The sequence below is a fragment of the Strix uralensis genome, chromosome 1, assembly GCF_047716275.1.
Source record: "Strix uralensis isolate ZFMK-TIS-50842 chromosome 1, bStrUra1, whole genome shotgun sequence".
NCBI lineage: Eukaryota > Metazoa > Chordata > Aves > Strigiformes > Strigidae > Strix > Strix uralensis.
This window is the reverse complement of record NC_133972.1, coordinates 28,334,538-28,358,825: the sequence shown is the minus strand read 5'-3', so window position 1 is coordinate 28,358,825 and position 24,288 is coordinate 28,334,538. Positions and strand designations below refer to the sequence as shown.

The following is a 24,288-nucleotide window of genomic DNA, read 5'->3' as shown; positions in this document are numbered from 1 at the left end:
AGAAAGGGGCTAAGCATTGCTTTAACTACACTGGCAACCTCTGGCCCTGGTGGTGATGCGTGGCACTAATGTCTAATAATAAATGCCTATTCTAATTGCTGTAAGATTAAGAAAATTAATCTTTTGAACAACAATTCTATACCCCAGTCTGCTTCTTAATGCCTACTCTTATGATTGGAAGATGATTAGCTAGTATTCCTAGGCATTATTTTTAACATTCATTTACTCCCAGACTGGTATAACATAATCATAACAAAAATAGATTTATTGGTTTGTTTCTCCTTCTAGCCCACTTAGGTAAAGCTCGCAATTTTATAGGATATTGAGGACGCTGAATAATAACGGCTAATCTCTGTTCATTGTGATATATCCCAGAACAGTTGCAAATGATGGCCAAGCTCTGTTATCATCCTGGATAGCATAAAAATTAAGGATTACTTCCAAATACCTCCTCTGCATTACAGACCCATTTTCATTTCCTAGTTAGTCCTCTTCTCTCATATGACCAAAATCCCATTAATTTCCACAGATGCAGAACAGCTATTCCTCATTCTATGCTCACTTAGAGGGGAAGGCTGTCTGGACTATGCCAACATATATTTTAACAGGGCCAAAAAAGACTGAGATTGCCACAGATAATTCCAAGTGTTCCTTCCCTTGTGCTGATTATACTGAAATGTAGGTTTTGAAAATATATTATACACAAAACCAATATTAATGATCAGCCTTCAAACACTTTTGGGGTATCTATGAAACCATGTTTATAATTATCAAGAAGTCCATAGAGAGTACAACACATTATGTGTTAAATACAGGGAGTCTCTATCCCTATAGGAGTAATAGTCAAAATGGAATAATCCTTGTTAAACTGTGGTGCATTGTCACACTCATTCAGCAGCCTTTTTGGGCTTCATGTCGTGTAAGACATTACAGCACAAGGTATTGCTTCCCAGATCATACACTTATTCCAGGCAAGTGTATCGCTGAGCTAATGTTTCTCAAATATTCCATCTTCTGTCCAGCAATGTGTTTTTCTTGTCCCACCATTTCCTGGTTTCCCGTTCCCAAGAAACTGAAATAAATATAGCTTGAGAGACTAAATTTCACTAGAATCAGTGCCTGGAAAAATCTCAAGGATGACACCACCCATCTTACAAGCAGTAAAGTAGTAAGACATGGCAATTCAAGTCTTGTTTTTTAAAGAAAGTGACACATGGTAGTCCTGGTTTTTTGCATTCCTTGCTGCTTTTTGAAGCGTGTTAGACAACTCTAAAAATAGGTATGAGTGTAATTGCCAAGCATTTGTAAAGGAGCCTGTTTGTGAATGCCAAAGAGATTTGAAGGTAGATACATTTTTAAAAAGTTGAGCTGGAGTAGTTTTTTTTCCTTCATCCCACATGTTGTTGGAGGGGGCGTGAGAGCAGAGCACGTGTCCACACGTGGTGCAGTACAGCCTGGCCAGCAATCTGCAGCAAAAGGGACTGTAAGGTATGCAGCCAGCAGAAATGGTGCTGTTTCATAAAACATATGCCACCTTTTTCAACAAAGAATTTTCCTCTAAAAGACAAACGCAGTGCTTTTGCGCCTGTGTTTCAATGCTTAACCAGTTGCAGATACTAGTATAGACACTTCATAGCTTTCCTGAAGTCAGTGGAACTAAGACAGTTTTATAGTTCTCTATTTGTTCCAAAGAGGAAGAAAATGTGCAGCCTTGCTACCTTCTTTTGCTCCAGCATGATCCTGATCTTGACCAGTCACCATCATGTTCCAGAAAGACAACTGAAATACTTCCCTGCTGTCCGTACGGACAAGCAGCCCCTGATGACTTAGGGGCAGCAAGCAGGACATGATAGACCCTGGCTATTAGTGAGAGCATAGGGTTGTTCACAGTGGCTGTACCTCATGTAGACAGAGCTACTTCAGCTTCAAAGTAGCTAGCTTGGGTGCTGCTGGTGGCATGGGAGCCAGGACAGCTGTAGTGCAAAGTCTGCCCAGAAATACTTGGGTAGTTAGCACATGCATGCTTTATCGTAGCCACAAATGATGTAGCTTGAAGGGTTGCATAAGTGAGCAATGGGTAAGCATGGCTTATGAGAGAGCTACTTGGTGTTCTTCACTACTCAGCTTTTGTTGAGACGGGAAAAATGATCATGCAAGAGCCCCAAGCTGTGGCCGCTCATTTGCAATGTGGAGAAGTGGCCACTTACAGCCCCGGCTGGTGATTCCCCTGCAAGGCCTGTTTGGTCACCTGGGATCCAGACCGACTCTGAACAAGTGGTTCACCACAATGGTGGTAGCCTATTACCAGTTTCCTGGGTCATCCAGTCATTTGATTCAAAGCCTCTAAATTAAAATTTTCAGTTGCAAGCCTTTTAGCATTACAGCTCTCAATATACTTCATTCTTGTTCTGAAAACGTGGGGAATAACTGCCACAGAAAAAACCAAAACAGGCAACTGCATCTCCAGTCAAGTGTATGCAGTATATGATGTTTGTTACATATGTATTGCAACAGTTTTCAAACTCCTCTTTCTTGAAATAATTTTAGGCTTACTTGGTACTTTAGAAGATTTGTTCTTTGAAGTTCTGTAATAACTAAAAAATATTTAGTTTGTTACTGAATTATATCTTTCTTAATAACAATTACATGTACTTAGGTGTGAAGCATGTGTTCTTTGACACATCTCAAAACACCTTACAAAGGAGCACAGAGTGCAATTCATCATTATACCTCTCCATAACAGATGACTCACGTTGTTCTTCAATCACCAACAGATATTAAAACCAAATTCCATGGAATTTCAATTGTTTACTGTGCTATCTCTGAACACTATTTCTACCCATTAGTATGTCAGCCAATATTGAAATATGTTTTTCACCTAATTTGGCAAGGCAATTATCTCAAATTAGGAACTCTCATCTTTTTGTGTAGTTAGTTTTTAAAGGCAAAGATGCCTTGTACAATCTGAATACAGTTTGTAAAATCTGGAAATCTCTACATGCATTTTTGCTTGTCTTTGAGCCTGGCAACAGTTGAGATACTGACTTTTATTAAACTGTCCAAATAAACCATTACTCTTGTACTGGTGGTGTTCTGTGCCAAATACTAGCCAGAAGCAGAGCTGCTTGGCTCTGGTAAAACCCTGAACTAAAAGGTTCATAATGAAAGCAACCATTCAAACTAAACTGTAAGAAGTATGGAAGGGCCTATGCATGTCGCATAAAAATGAATATGTTGTTTCATTACTGTTCTGTGGTAACAGGTGCCACATTTTGACTCACCCTCGAAAGCGCTCACAATATTTGCACACACAACCTCTCCACAAGGAGACTCCTCAGCACATTTAAGAAGTGCTGCCCAGCCCCTTCTTGCATGTGAATATAAGGGAGAGGAAAAAAAGGAACAGGATGAAAATTCTCCTCGAATTTAGGATGAAGAAAAGATGGAGATCTCACTTCAGTTCTGTCTTGAAGGCTTAAATGGAAGATAATTGCACAGGCCTGTGCCAGCCCTCTGCATCAGGGTGGATGTTATTCCAAAATGCAGTGCAGTTTTGCATGCCCAACAGGGAATAATGGTACATTGCTTAAAAAATCTGCTGCTTTGTAGGTCAGATATGGATACATGTCTTGCCTCAGTGATGATTAATACGAACTTCAAATTCAGTTCTCTTTTTTTTTTTTTTTTTTGTATACAGTTCCAGATGCATTAAAGGATTTCCTTCCACACTGTTTTTTACTGAATCATATTATTTATAAGATCACAATCTTCTGAACTCATATACACAGAGATCTTACCATCCAAATGTTTTCAACCACTCACGTCCCTCAAATTCATTTTTATGCTTGTTTTCATAATGCTTCTGTATGATCTAGTGAATGGTATTTGTCCTAAAATGGAAAATTGAAGTACAACTGACCCTTCCCTTAGCTGTTCTCCTTGACTTTTGAAATTGATTTGTCCTCAGTTTTAGATAAATAATGCTGTTTCAGAAATGTCTCATTAGTATAAACAATGCTGTAGTTGATGTTTTTCTTTTTACACTGTAGCATCCCTATATAAGATCTGTTGTTACTGTGCTCATGCTGCATTTCTGTAAGCACAAACAATGCATCACCTCTGGACAATAATTTTGCCAGATTAAGGCTGCGACTTTGCCCTTTGAGGGTTGTCTGTAAGCAGATAATACTGTTGAACTAGACAGAAGGATTTACAATGAACCTCTTTTTGATTATCATGCATAACTCTAGGGAGCTTTTCAAAATGGTCCCTCTTTGAGTAATTTTAACACATTTCTAAAAGATTTAAAGTAATATAGGTCCAGAGGCAGAATAATATGCATTGCTATTTTTAAATGCTAGTGTAAAACCCCAGCTGCACAGCTTTGTCTGTATTCATATTTTATTAAACAGTCCATTTTAACGTCCTCACTTTTCTCTCTCTCTCATTCTCTTCCTCTAAGTCCCTGCCCAGCTGCTTCCCAGAGACCATTTTAAAATTAATTGTAATGATTTTAGGCACTTTTAATATGATTATCATCATAAGACTGTTCTCTTACTGAACCAAGTCCTTAGCTGGCAGCAGTATTATTTGGGGACCTTGTTTCATTGTTTCCTCCAAACTGACAAGAGTCAGGCCAAATCCTTGGTCTAATCCTGTTTACTTATTTACAATTTAAATTAATTTAAATGAATATGCCACATGATAATTGGCTCCCTTAAAATATAATTGCAAAATAAAGAGGGTCTAAGCTCCAGCTGTTTTTCAGAGAGGGAGACAACTTAGATCATTTGGTTCTTCCAATGACAAACCCTGTGACCAGACTCATTCCCTGCAACCAGAAAAACCCTGGACCCATGATGAATTTGCTCTGGCCTGTTGGGCATCTGGAGCAGTTGTGCTGATTAGTGATCAGTTTTGACTAACAGTTTCAGATACTCCACTGAACCTGAAAGAGTTCTTGGCAGACCACTGATTTTAAGTGGGGTTTAATGTTTATCCAGGTTAAACACTGTATGGTTAACAGCCATTAGTGCCTTTCAGCACAATAGTTAACAAGAACTCTAGTCAGAATTTGTGCACTCAACTAGTTAACCAAGAGCGAAAAAGTCTGATTTTATTGACAGCCAGAAGAAAGGAGGCAAATTATGCTTCAAATGTTTCTTCATCCTTGATCCTCTTCTTTTCTTTTGTTTTACAGTTGTTCTTGTAGATCACTATGTATCTATCAAGAGTCAGTAAACTTCAGCTTTGGCAATCTGCCTAAGATCAGTGCCTTGTAACAAAAAATCCCTCAGTGGGCTTCTTTGCGGAAAGTCGTACTTGTACCACTTCATAAAAATCGCAGAGACAGCATTCATGCTTCTCATTTTCCCAGGACCTCTGGTTCTTTCACAGCACTTCTCCATCCAGGTTGCAATGCCAAAGCTTAATTTAATGGGGGGTTCATATTGCACTGTCTTCTGTGGAATTTTCCCAAAAAGGAGAATGTTGAAGAACAGTTAGAGAATCCCAGAGTATGCTAAATTTCCGTCAACTTTTCTTCAGAGTTTAGTTTATGAGGGGGGAAAAATGCACATCTTCTTAGGGTTTCAATCTTGGTCCTCCCTGATGACCAGCACCAAAGACCAGTAATAATAAGGGATGCCTGATATATGTGAAAAGAAGAAACTCTTCACACATAGGAGATATACATATATATATGTTACTACAGATCATGTCATCTCCCCTGTAATACCTGTTATTACACCATAACATATTTGTCCATAATGTATCTGTTATTATACCATAATATAATTGTCTTGCAAGACAATTTCATGGAAGATGAAAGTATATTTTTTAATAAACGAGGGAGAAAAAGCTACCTTACAGTAATTATAACAGCTTTTATACAGCACTTTCCATCCTGTGAGCAAGATTTACTTCTCATTTTATCTAGATGAAAACTAAGTGCCCAAGCATGAGGTATCATTTAACCTATATATTTTGTTCTACTGGTGTGTCTGTAGTTATTGTGAAATGTGTCGCTCAGCAAAAGACTTAGGCATACAGTTAACTTCAAATCTGTTAAAAAGTTCAGTAGAAGTTAATGGCAGTACTCTTGGTGCATAATATTGCGCAGATGTATAAATACCTGCAGGATCAGGATCTTAGGTTAGCAGCTTCTCTGGGGCACATCATACTTCTCTTCCTATTAATGTAAAATATCATGTAAATGTATGGCAAAATATGCATATTCAGTATATATGCACAATACCCTAATGAATTTGGCAAACCGTTTTCTACATAACAATAACAGACATAACTAAAAAAATTCAACCTAAAACCTAATCAATCAAGTTGATTATTTTGAAAGACTCAAGATAACAGATCCTGGGTAGTATGTGAGTTCTTCCAGAACAATCAAGGTTTTGTAAGTCCTCACAATACTGTACATAAAGGAAGAAATATCTTCAATATTCTCTGAACAGTGTCTCAGATGTCCAAGTCTCAGATGTCTGGAATGAATACCTTTTATGTTATTAGTTGTTGCTGGATTACTTTTCTCAAATCTCTTTTTCTTCTGATTCAGGAACATAATAAATCCACGAAAGTTTCTCATTTTCTGCCCAGACACCCTGAAAACTGCTTCTGGGATTGTGCTGGTTGCTTCTTATATGTCCCATCATAAACAGTGATTCTTTATGCTAACTTTTTTTTCCATCTAGCTATTAAAAGTGACAGCAAGAATTATGCAATAGAGGATTTGTTTGGAAAACCTCATTTGCAGTCTGTACATCCAGTCAATGAGACAAGCCCATTTCTTAAATAAAACTGTAGTTTAAGGGAAACCTGTGATAAATCTAAACTGAGAAAAATATCTTGATGAGCTGAAGCTATAATCTGTCCTTTCCTCCTACCCTCCAGCAAAAAAAAAGTATCCACACTTTTGTGATGATAAGCATTATATGAAGCTATACCTACTGTGCTCTTGGAGACTGCCAGGTGCAAACATTTGGGGGATCTATGATACCATGGTTTGTTCATTTTGTTTATGGATCATTTGCACTGTCACACTATTCATTACACTTATTAGCGATTAATACAACACATTTTATAAGTGTATTATTCAGAGGCAGTAAGTCGGAGATGTGCATCTATACTGGTATGATACAGGTACATGTGTTTTCTGTTTTGTTTCACCAGTCTGAGTTGGTCTTCTTTTGTTCCTTTCTGTGACTCTCTGGGTAAGACGTTAAAAACAAGTTATCACCAGTTATGTTAGTCTACACAGAGAACAGCTAATTTATGTTTGGTTTTGTAATGGTTTTCCACGTGGAGCCACTTGTGCCTTGCAACCACAGTAAAACACCATGGTGCCTTTGTGAATGCTTTGCCAGAGAGAGTGTCAAGTATCTAAATTCTCACCCAGGATGCTGGGCACTCTCACATGTCACAAAGATGAAATGTGTTATAGTTTAGGGCTGGAAGTCTTCAGAAACCTGCTTCGACAGGGCTTCTCCATGATCAGGTTGTCTGGCTCTCATGCGCTCCTGTCCTATCAGTGCAGGCAGGGAGGGACAATGGATGATGGAAGCTGTGAGGCCAGGTCTCTCCTACTAAAGGCAGGTACCTCCGAGAAGTTCTTCCCATGCGTGCAAGGCAAAAACCTGTAAGCAAACAGCAATATTTTGCTTTGGCATCTATTTTAATTTTGGCAGGAATTGCTTTGGTTTTGAATTCTCCATGGGTTGTTCTCTCCCTGACCAGTGGTACTGGGGACTGTTTGGTACTTGTGACTCATGGTGTAACTACCTGTATTCCTGGGAGCCCTGGGAAAAGTAGGGGCTGTTATTATGTTGTGTACAAGCTTTACATTTTGTCATAATTTAAGGCCAGGAGAGATCATATTGTCTAGTTGGACATCCTGTGTATCAGTGGCTATTAAATATTGTACGTGTACCTCAAATTACTTTCATTAGCCCATAGTATTTTAGTCCTTGAGAAACCAAACTGTTATGTGTCTAAAGCAGTACCTGAGATCCCTGCAGTACTTGAGAACTGATTAGGTGTGACATGCCCAGACAGAAACAATCCATGCAAAAAAATCCACCATCCTTGCCGATCTGAGCTAGTAAAATCTCTACTGCTCCTGAACTTGCCTTAATTCAGACTCAAGCATCTGATGTCTAAGATAATTTTCTGCATTGGTTTACTCCCTTCCTGGCTACAGGAAAATAAATAATACATGCTTCAAGGGAAGGCAAAAACTTCTACTGCAAAATATATGAGGCCAAATATCCTCTGGGAGAAGTGGAGAAAGGATTCCTCCTCACCGCTGTAGGCAGCCCACTGGAGCTCTCAAGTATGGGATTTGATTATACTCATTACCTTAATGCCAGCCTGCAAACACCTGAGTGAGCAGGGTGTAATTCAAGCCATCTTGCTTCAGCCATAATGGAGGAAGTCACACAGATGTGTTATTCTAATGCATGTAGGGCTAGAGGGATCACTGGGAATCTAGCCTGATATGACCCTCCTTCCCTCCCTGTTTGAGACTGCTCTGTCCATTACAAATTCTCCTAGAAGCTGAAGTAAAGCCTGTATTTAAGAAAGACAGCAAGTTTTAAGGACAACATCAAGCAATGGTGAGTGCACCACCTCCCTTTGTAAGCTCTTACGGAGTTTAATTACCTTTACTGCTTGGAAATTGCATCTGATTTCAAGGTTGATTACATCTAACCTTAAATTTCCAGTCACTGGATTTAGTTGTGCTTTTGTCAGCAAGAGTGAAAAAGTGCACCACTATCTGTTATCTTTTCCCTGTATCCTCTCAACCTTTTCTTGAGTAAGTGGAATATGTCCAGCTCTTTAAGCCTCCCATCTCAAGACTTGTGCTTGACTCGCAAAACATTTGGATTTTCTCCAATATTTTCTCATTTTCTTTACAGTGTAGGCACTAGAACTGTGCTCGATATTTTGGAAACACACAAGGACTGTGCTGAGTCCTTTCCACAGCATTGCACCGAGATCTCATGTTTGGGTTGATTATCTAGGGCAATCGCTTTTATCATTCCCTGAGTCTCTGCTCTCAGAGACAATGTCCATTCCTACAAGATTTTGGCTCCCAGAGGTATTAATTTGCATTTGACTGTAGTAAAATGAATTTAGTGTGCTGTTTCCTGGACAGTGATCATTTACCCAAATCAAATCACTGCAGAAGTAATATATCTTCTTTATTTACTGTGTTAAAATACATTGTGTCATATGTAAGCCTTTAAAGCAAAAATTTTATCTCATGGTCTGGACTGCTTAATACAATAAATAGTATTAAGTGAAGACTGTTTCTGATTCTGCTGGGAAAGCTTCCCACATCGAACAAAACCTCCCCACTAAAAGACTACATTTTGAAATCTGTCAGCGAGACACTTCTTAATCCTCATAATGGGTGACCTGTTAATTCCATGTAATGCAAGACTTGAAATCAAAATGTCATGTGGTATTAAGTCAACCTCCTTGCAGAAATCCAAGTATGTCCTATCAATACAGCTGCTTTTCTCATGCAGACCTGTAATCTTTTGTAGAAATCTTCTAAATAACCAAAAATTCCACAAGTGTGTCTGACAAGATCTAACTTCCCCTAACCTACTTTGACCCGCATTAAATATATCTATTCTCCAGTTCTTTTTGTAATATTTAAGTATCCCAGAAATGCATGTTATTTTGTGAGCAGCCCAAACCACCAGTTTCAAGTAATAGATGGCACATAGCAGAGAAATATGCTTCCTTACTTATATTTTCCTCTAAATCAGAGCTAGGTGGAGTATGAGCTGAACTAGTTGAGCTTATTTACAACCATTGTTTCCCTTTCAGAGCTAATGAATTATTGACAGTCTAAGGATTTTCTGTTATTTAAAACAGAAACTCTCTTCTATAATACAGTGCAACTCCTCACTATGTAGAAAAGGGAGTATGTGCAAAACTAGCAAGATCTTTCAAAATGACAGAACCTGACAAATACAAGAAAACAGAAGCTACTGGTACTTCTTGAACAGATGGTTTAAGGCCCAGTCCTCAAACCCTTGTGAGAGTAGCAGTGCTTAGAAATCAAGACGGTTTCCAGAACAATGCACATTGCTAGCACACAGTTTAAGTGAGATTAAGGGACACAAAGTATTTGTACCAGCCCTCCTCAAAGATGGCTTTTCTCCATTATTAGTCTTCTTGGGCCAAAACCTCAGCACCTTTAAATGCAGCGGCAGTGCCCATAGGCTGAGAGGAGCATGAAGACTTGGCATCCATCAGCCTAGAGAGACACCAGGGGTAGGTATCCAGTTCAGGAATACAGCTGTAGTGTGAACACTATTTTTCTGTTGCTGTTGCTTTTAGTATTGCTGGGATACAACATTTTGTGCTTTTTGCGGCTCACGTGGCTCAACACAGACTACTGCTCTGGGCCCGGTGTGCATCCTCCCTTTGAGCATGGAGTAATCCCAATGAGAATGTGCTGCCAACACACCTTTGCACTGTCCTCTACAAAAAAATCACACTCTGGCCCATTGTACCAGGTCTGGCTGAGCCAGAATTGGTTTTCCCCTGTAGCAGCCCTCATGGTGCTGTGTTTTATGTTGGGAGCTGGCAGGGTGCTGATAGCACACTGGTGTTGTGGCTACTGCTGAGTAGTGCTTACACAGCACCAAGGCTCTTTCCGACATTTCCCCCCCACAGTGGGATGGGGTGGGCAAGATCTTGGGAGGGGACACAACCAGGACAGCTGACCCCAACTGACCAAAGGGATATTCCAGACCATATGACGTCTGCTTGAGTATAAAGCTGGGAAGAAGGAGGAAGGGGGTGGGGTCACCCTTGGTCCTCCGAGGCAACCACTACGCGTATTGGAGCCCTGCTTCCTGAGAAGGCCCGACATCGCCTGTTCATGGGAAGTAGAGAATAAATCTGTTTTCTTTTTTTTTGCTTCCGCGCGCGGACCTTTGCTTCGCTTTGCTTATATTAAAACTGCTGTTGTTTTAGCCACAAGGGTTGGGTTTTTTTCCTATCTTATTTTCTTTCCCCTCTTTGTCCTGTTGAGAAAAAAAGGGGAAGGGGGGGGGGAAGTGATAGAGCGACTTGGTGGGTACCTGGCATTTAGCCAAGGTCAAACCACCACAGTCTTTTCTGGCGCCCAACGTGGGGCTGTGCTTCCACCCCTGGGGTAGTCGATTCCAGGTATATTGGACACCCCTCCACGTGAAAGCAAACTGTGGCCTGCACTCTTCTGCCAAAGGAATTGAAAAGAATGCATTGGCGATGTCGATTGTGGCATACCACTTGGCTGCCTTTGACTCCAGTTCATATTGGAGCTCTAACATATCTGGTACAGCAGCACTCACTGGTGGCCTCTCAGAAAAGACTGTGGTGGTTTGACCTTGGCTAAATGCCAGGTACCCACCAAGTCGCTCTATCACTTCCCCCCCCCCTTCCCCTTTTTTTCTCAACAGGACAAAGAGGGGAAAGAAAATAAGATAGAAAAAAAAACAACCCTTGTGGCTAAAACAACAGCAGTTTTAATATAAGCAAAGCGAAGCAAAGGTCCGCGCGCGGAAGCAAAAAAAAAAGAAAACAGATTTATTCTCTACTTCCCATGAACAGGCGATGTCGGGCCTTCTCAGGAAGCAGGGCTCCAATACGCGTAGTGGTTGCCTCGGAGGACCAAGGGTGACCCCACCCCCTTCCTCCTTCTTCCCAGCTTTATACTCAAGCAGACGTCATATGGTCTGGAATATCCCTTTGGTCAGTTGGGGTCAGCTGTCCTGGTTGCGTCCCCTCCCAAGATCTTGCCCACCCCATCCCACTGTGGGGGAAAAATGTCGGAAAGAGCCTTGGTGCTGTGTAAGCACTACTCAGCAGTAGCCACAACACCAGTGTGCTATCAGCACCCTGCCAGCTCCCAACATAAAACACAGCACCATGAGGGCTGCTACAGGGGAAAACCAATTCTGGCTCAGCCAGACCCGGTACACCCATGAACAGGAGAAGTATTCTCTCTAAACTCCTAAGTACATGCCGCTAGAGGTAAAACCATTGTGAGATTTAGTTCTTTAATGTACCTACATCCAGAATATGAATTTCATACCATTGTTGGCTATGAAAGGAATTGATCCTCCAGTAAAAGGAGTATTACTTAATGGATAAGGAGAAGGCCGCTCAATTTATCTCACCACTGGAAGAAGTTGTATTCTTTGCTGATTTTTGTACAAAGTTATTAATATCTGGGAAGCTTAAACAAATAGATAGTACCAGATGATTCCTTAATTTAGGCATTGAAATATTTTGTTAATCTTTATAAATTTTTAGGGATCCAATCCTGTAAAGTCTTATTTATATGAATAACTCTTACTCACAAACAGTCTCAGTGCAGGTTTTCTGCATTAGAAAAAATAATTTGTGTAAAGGTTAGTAGTACTGGGCCCTTAAATATTTATAAACACTTACCAAAATTATTTTATGAGGTAAACTTAAGAACCATCTGGTATCACCTATTATTTTATGCCCCCCAAATTTTCATAACTGTATAAGTCAGCAAGTATTAGCAGTTCCTTTCTTATCTGAGGGCAGTCAAATGACCTTTTCCTTATCCTTTAAACTTATACTCCCTCCTAACAGAAGACTAATCCTTTCACTTCTACTTATCATGTAAAATGGACATATGATGCCAACAAGCTAATGAGCAAATCTGCTAGCAGGTTCATGGAGCTAAGTCTCTTCCACCTATAATAATAATATATTCTTTCTACTGCACACACAGCCAACTAAGGGGGGCAAGACATCAGCTGTATCTCAGTTCTTAAAAATCTGTGACATTTTTAACAGCAAGTAGCTGTGCATCCCTTCACAGTAATTTTCCCCAGAAAAAATACTTCCTTCTCCTTTTCAAAAATATATTAAATACCCATTAATTTCAACTGACGTTATAGATGCGTAGCTGCTCTCAGGAGTGAGTCTTTGAATGCAAACCTACAACACAGCTACTCATGTGCAGCTGGTCAAAAAACTTTTTATAAGATGTGATTTCAACAACAAAAATAAGTATTTCTATCTTCCTTGAGGTTCTTTTTTCCTTAACACAAGCAATCACACTTAACAGGATGAATAACATCATGGCTAATGTGGTAAGTTATGCAAGCTAAGATCAGTCCTCCCTTATATTGTTAAGATATTTAACTATGTAAATGGTTCATTCCACAAAATACAACTAGAATTTCAATTTTAGAGAGAAATTACAGCATGGAAGACATCCATTTTTATCTAGTCAAATAAACTTTTTTTTTTTTCTTTTACTGTTGAGCCAAATGAAAAGCAGATCTGTTAATCTTCTTTTTCATTAAAAAATATTTAACAGAAGCAAGGTCATGCCAAGGAGGTTTGCAATGCTTGTCATATGAATATTAGTATTGTGGGTATCAGCAACCAAGTGCATCCATCCTGGGTGCTACACCCAGTTATCAGATGCCTATATACTGAACAGTGAAAATATAAACCCAAGATGAGTTTGAAGAAACGGCTCCTGCACATTAGATTTTGGGTTCTCAGCAATGGTTAATATCTTTCTACTGTCTTAAAATGAATCTGAGTCGGTTTCAGTTAAAGGAATAAAACTCACAAAGCCTGAAAATCATTTCCCATTGCAAATAATACAGGGCTGGCAGTCCAGCCATGGCTTCTTCTGGTCACTGACTTTATGACAAGATCCAACACATTGTAAACAGGAAGGCATGCTCATGTACTAAGTTTTTATTTTTTAACTGAATATGTCTTCAAAGATGGGTTGAGTCAGTCAGCGTGAGGAATGCGTAAAGCACTGACGAAAGTGATGTTTATCAAGTTTCTTCGTATTTGCTATTTCCTCTTATACTAATAAGAATGTGAAATGATAGGCATACATAAAAGTGTTCATGAGCCAATCTGCAAATATTCTTCGGTGCAGAAAAGCAGGTTTTGATAGCATGCAAAGGTCTGGTCCTACATTATCTTGCTAATATGATTCAGACAGATTACACAGTGAGGTATTTACTTGGGTAGCGACTCCCAGGACTGAGGTTTCATGATGGAGAATGGCATTTAGCAGTGAATTAGTTGCATGTTTTTCCCTCTTTCTCCCCCACCCCCCACCGAAAAAGACCACCTATCTGTGGCCATAGCAGTGGTCCTTCTGACCCAGCAGTTTCTTTTTAACAACGGCCTATGTGGAGATAAAACAGTTTTGTATAGTTAGAGGCAAAAAAAGCTCCAAGGAAATCCAAGCCAATTCATTTTCTTTTTGTTCCATGTAGCATCAGAATCCTTTGCTGCACGAGGTAACCAGAAAGTTTACTTTGCAGAGCCAGGGGAGAAAAGTGCACGACAGACAATGCATGTTTGAGTGAGAGAGGCAACCAACTGGTGATGTTCCTTCAAGGCTGCCTTTTGACACTCCATGAAACTGCTGCAACGTAGCACATCTCACAGAAAGCACCTCTCAGAGAAGAAAGCCACCCTGGCAAGAATCATTGTAAACCTAAAGCAGGGTCTCAATAACCGGTTCTACACAAGCCCAGGGTTGGTTAGGCTGGGTGCAGAGTTAACTTCACCTAGTGTAGCAAAAACCGTGCGGTAGCAAGTTTGGCAAATCAAGTATTGCAAGCGGCTTTTCACTCAGATTGGCAAAACAATTAACCGTATTCACATTCTGCAGGGGAACCTGGCGGGCACTGGGGAGAGCAGACGCACCCCCGAAGGCGCTCCCGGGGGTGATCGCGCCTCTCTCCGCGCCCCCCCCCCGCCGCGGCGGCCCCGCAGAGCGAGGGGGGTGAGAGCCAAAATCAGCCCCGGGGAGGGACTGACAGCATCACCCCTCGGGGGGTGGGGGGCAGCTCCCCGCTGTGCGGTGGGAGCGGGAAGGGAGTCTCCTCCTTCCCTCCCTCCCTCCCCGCTCTCCCCTCCCTCCCTCCCTCCTCCCTTCCCCCTCCCTTCCCCGCCTGCCTGCAGCCGCAGCGCAGGGGCCGGAGGGAGCGGCGGCGCGGCAGGCAGAGCCGCCCGGCCGGCGGAGGCAGGAGGGCGGGCGGGCGGGCGGTGGCTGCTCCCGGGCCCCGCCGCCCCGGCCCCGCCGCCCCGGCCGCAGGCTCCGCCCGTCGCTCCCATGGCGCGGCGGCTCGGCGCCAGGTGAGGCTGCGCTGCCTGTTGCGCCGCTGGGGCAGGGGCAGAGCCGGGCCGGGCCGCGCCGAGCCTCGGGGGCGACACGCCGCGAAGTTTTGCGGGAAGGTGCCGCTCCGCGATGTGAGTTGCGGGGCCCCGCGGCCGAGCTGGGGGGGCGGTAGGGCCGGGAGGAAACTCGACGGGGAGAGCGGGGGGCGAGCGGCGCTGCTGCCGCCGCCGAGGGGCTACCGCCGCGCCGTGCCACCTTGCCCGGCACTGATCGGGAGATACTCCCTCCCCCGGCCCGTGCTGGCGAGCCCCCAGCGCCCCGGGAGTGCTGGGGGGGGAGGGGGGGGCGACGACGGGGTCGGGTCTCCGCCGAAGCAGCGCGGGGGGTGGGGAGGGAATGATGGGGCGGAGGCGGCGGGGAGGGGGCAGCCACCCCCTCTCTTGGAAGCAAGCGAGGGATTCGAGACCCGCGCCCCCGGTCTCGTAGCGGAGCAGCATCAGAAAAGGGGGAGGAAATAAAAAAACCAGGCGCACCCCTCCGCATGTCCGTGTTTCCGAGGCGCCTGGCCGCTGCGCTCCCCGGCCGTGTGCGGGGCGGGCTGCCGGCGGCCGCGCTGATCTGCGGAGCGGGGCGCGGGGAGGCGGAGGCGGGGAGCGGTGGGAAGACGCCGTGTGTGTTGCCGTGGGGTTTTTCCACTTTGAGACCTACCAGGACCAGTTGCTACAGAGCAGGCGGCGGTGGCTGTGATGGGGAGGAGAGGGCAGCTCCTGCTGAACGCGAGCAACAAATGGCAGCGGGGGGCAGCCGGGCGGCGGTGCTTGCCGCGCCCAGGTGAGCCGCGCCGCCCCGTGTGAGGCACCGGTCGGGACCGTGGCGGGGGGCGCTGGGGCCCCCCGGGCGGCGGGTGCAGCCCCCCGAGGCGAGCTGGGTGGGCAGAGGGTACCCCGGCCCAGCGGGAGGGGGGGGGGGGGTGTCCCCCGGACCGGCACCCCAAGGAGGGCACGGCCGCCACCTCAGAGCCCGCCCGTCGGTGTCGTGATCGGCGGCAGCGAGCGGGGACGGGCGCTCGGGTGTGCGTGTGCGTGGAAACGGCCCGCGCTTCTCTCGCCCTCCTGGCCATCCACGCGCTCAGAATTGCCCCTCTCCAAGAATTTGGCAGATGTCTCGCATGTGCCAGTGGGCATTCTTCTTTACTTCTTACTTCTGCCTTCAAAAATTAGAAGATTTTAGAGGTTCTGTTAGAAAATCACAGAGTGATTCGGGCTGCAACTTATCACCCCCTCTCTCTGAATGTCCCTAGACAGCAGAAATGGTGTGATTACAGAATAAAACCAGCCAAATAACTTGAAAAGCACGAATAAGTCAACTACTTAAGAGTCAGAATGAAAACCCGGCAGACAACATGTAGCGCTCCTTTTAGAGAAGTGAGCCCAGAGGTATTTATGTATATATGAAAATGACAAAATAAGCTACTGCTTTTGAGGTGATTGTAATTATTTAACACAAATAACAGCCACGGGAAAATGTTGCAGATTTGACAAGGAAAGGAAAATAAGTACTTTTAGAGACGAAGGCTCTGACTAGGATAGCCTTTTCTGAACGCTGAAAAATAACTGGCAACAATTTCTTCTTTTGGTAATCTGTCTAGTAATTTGTTCATTTAAATTGCAAGGTGTGCGTCACGCCTTACTGAAAGTGGTAGCTTGAAGGCTTTGATATAGAGCACCACAGTGTTCATATGGCTTGCCCGTTGATATTATTCTTACTAATTTAATTAAAAAGGACAGGCACACAATGGGCTTCTAGTTTGATTTAGAGGGACAGAAAGTATTTAAGCTGTAGAATGAACTCATTTGCAAAACCTTTGCTATGTTCAGAGTCTAATTTTCAAGTTTAGTATCTAAATGGTAAAATTGCTCGGAATTAAGTATAACACTGTGATTGCTTAGACAACTCTGTAGCCCTTGTGCAAATTGCAGTGGGTTTCTGTGGGATTACTCCTACAGGTAAATTCTGACAACTCAAGATAGCAGGATTGGTCGTGTTGTCGGATAGTCCCAGCATAGGGCAGTACGTGGGGATGCGCTCGTGGGTGCTGATGACTCTGACTTCGGTAGGAGAAGAACTTGGGGTTAAGTCTAGATCTCTTACATTTATTCAGCTGTTGCTGGTTGGGTCACTGAGCCTTCATCTTGCCTTCTGGTGTAAAATTTGCACCGACTTCAGTGAAACTAAGATGAGCTCCTGTGGGTGATTGTGGTTTTCCATTGCATTAGGATGAGTTCAAGCTGCTCGGTATCTTAGAGATCAGGGCCTGAGTGAATGAGAAGGACGACTGTATCTGCAGCTATCGAGGATCAATATGTTTTGCCTCAAATGAGAGCTTAGTCAAAAAATAAGTATCATTTGATAGGCATATAAGTTTGTGCTCTGGATCAAGTCCTGTGCTAATAAAGTCCATGAGAGTGTTGCCACTGATAAACAGAATAGCAAGACTTAATTTAAGGATGCATTTGTGATTTATCTCTTCCATGTGCTTTGTGGGTTCCATATTTCAAATCTTTTGAGAGATAGGAAACTCTTCCTACTCACACTGAAGCTGTGTTAGAGTAACTTCAGAGCAAATGCATGATATGTCAGCTCAAGAAATAACCTCCAAGCAGTAGAATTTTATAAAAATCAGCCTTGCTCAGAAGTGTTAACTTGGGTGTCTAAACCCAGAGAAAATGTATCGCTTTATTATAAAATTACCTTTAGATGTTCAGTTAAATAATAAGGTACTTCTGAATCTTGCTTTTAAGGATATTTTCTGTCACTTCACTAGGCATATTTATGAGACTAACACATGGCTCACTGGCAGGAAGATTTTAAACTTTTTAGTGGAATGAATAATTTAAGCAAGTAGGAATATGTATAAAAATATTTGTTGTTACCATTTCAGTTAATCAGAAGATGGACTAAGGAAGGTACTTTTTCTCAGAGTAGGATATTGCATTTGCGATGACTTACAGGATTTACATGTAACTATTGTCCTTGTCATCTGCATGCATGGGTTTTGGATTAGCCCTCACTTGACAATGCAGATTAAATTAGTGTTCTGTGGCTAGCAAAATAATCTTTATCATTTTGCTTCATCCAGTAAAATTTGTTCATAAATTTAGAGAAATCTCTCATGGAGCTATGTAACTTGTAAAAATGCTAAACAGAACCTTATTTTAAAATGATGGTATTTTGAGCCAAGAATAAATTATTTTAGTTCATGGAATATGTAGCATTTACCTTGGCTTGTTTGGCTTGTTTGGCGAAGCCTTTTAAAATACTATTTGTTTACTAAAAGGATCCTCAAGAAGGTGTAGTTTTGGTGGAGCACTTCAGTGCTGGTATGAATCAGATGTTAATATGTCTACAGAAACTACAAGCAATAAGGATATAGGAATTTCTCAGCACATTCAATAAGTATTTTTAAATGGATTACAGTCTGTAAATACATGCATGAACAAGGTGTGCATTCTCCTCTTAAATCCACTGTGCTGTGGATGAAGTAGAATCAAATTTAGGGTTGTTCTGGTGAATTTAAATCTCTGCTTCTAGTTTTAATCCAGCTCTTTTCATTAAGTAGTTTCTGCGCTTCCATCATTCTGCTGTAGTTTGTTAGTCTGGATGTTCAATGGACATGTGGGTGCATTCCAGCGAAAAAGCAGTATGATGTGGTACCAATTTTACTTGCTGCTTCATCTGAGCTCATGGCTTAGATAAACAACTGCCAAACCCAGTGTGGAGTAGGGTCTCGTTATTTCACAATGATTAAAGATGTATGCTCCTGCTTCATTAAGATTTCTGTGGGTAATTGGTGTCTCTGTACTTGCCATTGATGACTTGCACTGCTTACCCCTATAGACTAAGCAGCATTTGTAGCCAACGCTGGCTTGTTTTACACAGAGTTTAGTTTGAACTTGGAGGAATAACAACAATGCTTACTGCTACTGAACAAGAAAGTAACTTTTATTCCTCTCCCCCAGGATACTCTATTGAGTACTTTCAGCAAGCAGATTTTTTAAAAAAAATTAGCTTCTTTCTGCACTGACTTCCACACTGGACATGGGAAGAGCCTTTTACTGCCAAGATCGGCACAACTCCTGAGTTCTGCTTTCCATCAGCAAGAAAAAGGCAGTGGTAGGCGAATTAAAATGGGGTTTCTTTCTCTGGAACGTATGAACTTTTATAAGGATGAAAAAAAGACAGAGGGAGAAATGGGAACAGATGAAGGTGGCCAGATGCCCTCGAAATAGGGGAAAAGTAAAAGACAGCGAGGAGAAGGGTAGTGTCTGAACTGGGTAGTTCAGACTTCCTGAGGGATGAAGGGGTCAGTGGGGTTGCACCATAGCCCTCTGGCTTGGCTGCCTGCTGTGCCGTGGGCTTGCCATGGGACTTCAGAAAAGATGTTGGTTGATTTCAGTGGGACTAGAAGCCTTGCTCAGGGATTGAACTTGCCTTCTTGTGTCCTGACTCCACAGACAGAAAGAACATTAAATGTAGACAGGGCTGGTAAAAGGCCTTTTCAGAGATACATTGAACTGGGTAGTTGAAATTTTTACTTAAGCAGAGATGAAAATTCTCACTACAGATCTTGATGTACTCAATTAAGGTTTACCTCCGCTTTTCAGGGTGAGTTCAACTAGCTAGTGTGCATTTTAAATGAATTTTGTCCTACATTAAAAACAGTTTCATAAAGCTGCTAACTTACCCTTTGAGAAGAAGAAAAAATTTGAGCTCTGCCTGCCAGATAGTACTATAAAGATATGATAACAAGAAAAGTGAAAGGTGGTCGAAGTGAGTGATAGCACATAAATGGAATGCCAGTCTGGCTTGGAAGCAGGAAAGCAAATGGAGACTTTAATTATTTAAGGAACAATAAATGAAAAGTCTGGTTATAAAGTGACAGTAAAAGGAGAGACAATAAAAAAAAAAGTTGGGAAAGGGAAACAATGCATAAAGAAAGTAGAAGGTGGACAGGAAGGAATCAAAGGGGCAGGGGATGGATTTAAATTTCCATGGAGTTTTCAATTGAAAAATATTATTGGTATAAATCTGTATATGGCATGCTTACGTAACAACCTGTATTCTACTCAAATTGTGGAAGTCTGACAGAGAGTTCTCCTGGGGGTCACTTCATGTTCCCACTTCCTCCTTTGGACGCACAACATTAATAGGGCATGTGTTTTTAAGGTGGCATGCTTTAGTGACAGGCTGTCTCAAGAGATGTACTTTGTGGATGTTGTTAGTTTTAATGGCGTTATCATTTTCTCTTTTGTCAAAGTTGCAGTGGAAGTTACCTCTTTCTCCAACAAATAATAGCATTGATTTTAAAGGGAGTAGTTTTTTGCAGTTTACCAAAATGAGTTCATGAGTTCATGCAAGTACTCCTCTTTCTTCAAGAACGGATGCAAGTTCCTCTTAGAAGAGGAACTGCAACAGAAAATTTATGTGAAGTTGCTTGCTAAGTCATGTGTGGTTAAGCAAACAGCAGGGGTTATGTATCTAATCGATGAAACTTCAGCTTATGACCATTAAAACCAAAATAAGTTTAAGTTAATTGTGTTCTAATTCTTGACTTTTACCCATTTTTACTTTGTGTTGGGTAATGAAAATTGGCACAATCTATTTAGACTTTGATTTAAATTATTTTTGGTTTTAGTACTTCATGTAGCAGTATTTCTATATTGTTTTCAATACACTCTTACCTTAAAAAAAGGAAACACCAAAAAACATTTTCATGCAATTCTAAAAACAGATTCTCTAATGCTTTTTTTTTAGTCTGAAGCTTTATTTTGAAATAGTGACATTCTGTTACACTTTCCTCCATCCTAGGCAAAAATGTTATTTGCCAAGAACAAAAATCTTGAATCAGTATGTGCAAATGTAGGGAGTTCCAGAAGAGGAAAAATACTCAAAGGCAGGAAACTGTTCATGAGACTGGGAATCAGTAAATTCCAGGGTCAGCCTTTATAGCAAGTCTGGCTAGGGTTTGTTTGGGTTTTTTTTTCCTAGATGTACTGCAAATGGTCTTTAAAATTTATCTTGATTCCTCTCTATTATTAAACATAATTTATTGTTATTAGCATCAGAAGAGAGAATGACCCTTAGTTCTTTTCTTCTGAAATGAAGTTAACAGAGTACAACTGCCATTGCAACCTTCAAATAGTCTGATAGTATTTCTAAACGTCCTTTTTGCCCTTGTTTTTAGCTTTGTTGACACTGAGTCATTGAGATGAGAATTGGTGACTTTTGAACAGTCTATTTTTAACAAAGTTTGTAATAGAGTATTACTGTGCATGAATACGTGTCGATCCCAATCTGCACAAGGCATGTATCAGAGGAGAGTTGCTTTTAAGTACTCATTTTTGGGTTTTGCTATTCACTGGGTGTGCCTGATCCTGTTCTGTAGATAAGCGTATTGATCTTCACTCTGCTGCTGCAAGGATATATCCCCTTTTCTAAAGCTGAGGGATTCTAAAGTGTTTCAAAGGAAATGATCTACATCACGTTATAAAATGGGATATGAAGGGGAAGTTGTTGTTTTCTAGCATCTTCAAACTTAGAGTGAAACAACTCCCAAAACATCAGATCACAGTATTTCTTAGACCTTCAGTTGTCACTTTCGCACACTGCAAATAACTGAAGCACACCAATTCTGATAGAGTAAGAACATCTCAGCTTTGACTTAAAAGCAGCACATGGTTGACAGCATGCAGTAAATGGGAAATCCTTTCCCTGAAAGTACATATTGAGACTGCAAAACTGAGCTGTCATGTCCCTACAGACCAGATTTCTGATTCCCTTCTTGGTTTTAAGCAGACTGTTGTCATTGAAGAGTTAATAGTTTCTGTTAAGAAAATGTATTGGTCATTCTCTGTTTCCAGAATCTTTCACAGTTCTTGCCCTTTGACAGAAGACATTGTGTATGTATTCTGCATATCGTTTTCATCAATTACATGGTGTGCTTATTGGCAGCTTTCATGCATAAATACTTATTTTGCTAGAGTAGGAGATGACAGGATTTAGACATGTAAGAAACCTAAATCTTTGGCTCAGAAAAAATTCCTGATGGATACAAATGGTATTTCAATAACTTTCGATCCAAAAACTTTTCTTGCAAAGCTACATGACTGTTCTTCTTGCCAGTCATGGCAGGTGCTCCATCTGTACAAATACCGCCTAATTTGAACCAGTCAAGCTTAATGTTTTTTTTCGTGCTATCTGCCACATTTTCAACAAATTTTCTCAGTTCTTTAAACAAGTGTGAGGCAGCAGTGTGGAACAAACTGGACAGAGGCCAAGCAATTCCTTAATTATAGCAGATTTTTTTTAACACATTGAACAACAACAGTCAACTGTGCAGTGTCAGTAGTGTTGCAACTTCCCTTGGTTGTGAGCAAAAAAAAATAAATTTGCATGAATCTGTTAAAAATTGAATGCATGCTGTTTTATTGTCTAATATCATCTCAGCCCTTCTCATTGTCATGCTGCATGAACAACTATGAACAGATCAGCTGTGTGCTGTTCTTTTGATCTGGTTTGTGCAGCAATAATTGATGTACCCTCTCGCATTTAGTCTTTGTTGCCTGAAAATGGCTCTTTATCGCAAGCTCACCATAGGCGTATTTGCTATTACACCTTTGGCACTGATTTCAGCTCACGAATGTGTATTTATTTTTTATATATAAAAAGCTGTTGTGCTGGGGCTCTTTCTTGATATGAAATCAGACTGCAAGTCAGATCCAATAAAATATATTTTGCATTAATTTCAGGATCAGTTTGTATAAAAATGCCATTCCAGTTTGGACTTTCTGTGTGGCTGTATCACCACACCACAAACGTACTTGTACAGACTCTGTCCCTTCTCCACAGAGGAACCTAGCCTCTCTGAGAGAAACTCTCTCCGTGCCGTGTCAGCTCCATGCACTGTCATCTTAGTACTTTTTTCCCTGTGGCATGCATGACTTGGCAAGCAATGCTTTGATGATAAGTAAATTGCTTTAAAAAGTTTATGGATGTTTGAGTTGGCTGGGAAGTCATTAGAAAAACATGAGGTGAATGAGGACACTGCAGGTTGCACAGGTCCTTTATTTTCATCTTGCTGTGGAGTTGCGGACCAGGTAAGGTCTGGCTTTCTGTGGGCTTCCCAGATGGAGTCTTGTTGACTGGAGTTACTGTGTCTTGGTTGTTGTTTTAATGGAGCAATTTTAATCATGTGGGCTAAAACTGCTAGTTTCAAATTTGGTTCTAGAAGCTTTGAATCCCGAGTAAGCACTTGGGCTTCTTCTGCAAAGGGAGACTAAAATACTATCAGGCTTGCAGAGTAGCAGTTCATGAATGCAAAGCAGTGGGGAGCTAGGGACTGCTTCTCTGACAACATGTGTTCTTCCATTCACTTGGCTACTCCAGGTAGCCTTTTCAATTTCCTATGCATCCGTAGTTTCCTCAAGTTTTATTTTTATTTTTAAAATATTATTACCTTTCTTCTAAAAATATTTAAGGCAAGGCGTTAAAAAGACTGTTGAGTTTGATAAATACCTGTATAGCTGTAGAAAGTACATTTTTGTGACTGCAGATGTATGTATGCAGGAGCCAATGGAGCTCTAACAGCATTCGGTCTCCGTCCTTCTGACGTTTCTTTATTTTTTGGACCAGTCAGTAAAGGGCACTGACAGGGTAACTTTTTAGTGACTTAAATACCACAGCTGACAGAGCCAATCCTTAGAAATTAAATCTTTTTATCAGGGAAGTGACTTCACTATTGCCATCAAGAAAAAAAAAAACCCAAAACACGTTTGTTTTTAATTAGAGATACTGAGCTGCTTGTGGTCAGTTGCTGGGAGTAGAGGCAGGCTGACTGTAGAGGTGGAAGGTTCGTGGCAGTGGAGATTGGTGAGAGGTAGATTTCTTGCTAACGTTGACACTGTACTCAGGTTCACTGTTTTCACCCATATACCTGACTGTTCTTGGAGCTACCTAGTGGCATCTTGGATAGAAGGGTTACTCCTGGAAACGGTTCTCTTTTGGTCTGAGAAATTAGGTGTAAACTTTGTCCCTTCTCCAGTATAATTTAGACCAGATGATTTTATTTG

General features: G+C 41.7%; 1 protein-coding gene across 3 annotated transcripts in view; it reads left to right on the top strand.

Moving 5' to 3' along the window:
• Positions 1 to 15,037: 15,037 nt before the first annotated feature.
• The window catches only part of LRRC3B (leucine rich repeat containing 3B), a 47,122-nt gene continuing 37,871 nt past the window's right edge, over positions 15,038 to 24,288 (top strand). The window contains exon 1 of one of the 3 annotated variants that reach the window (XM_074860948.1): positions 15,038 to 15,177. The gene's annotated coding sequence lies outside the window, so the exon portion shown is untranslated. Of the gene's footprint in view, positions 15,292 to 15,885; positions 15,992 to 24,288 lie in introns of those variants that run through there. The other 2 variants (XM_074860954.1, XM_074860961.1) reach the window with 2 other exon arrangements.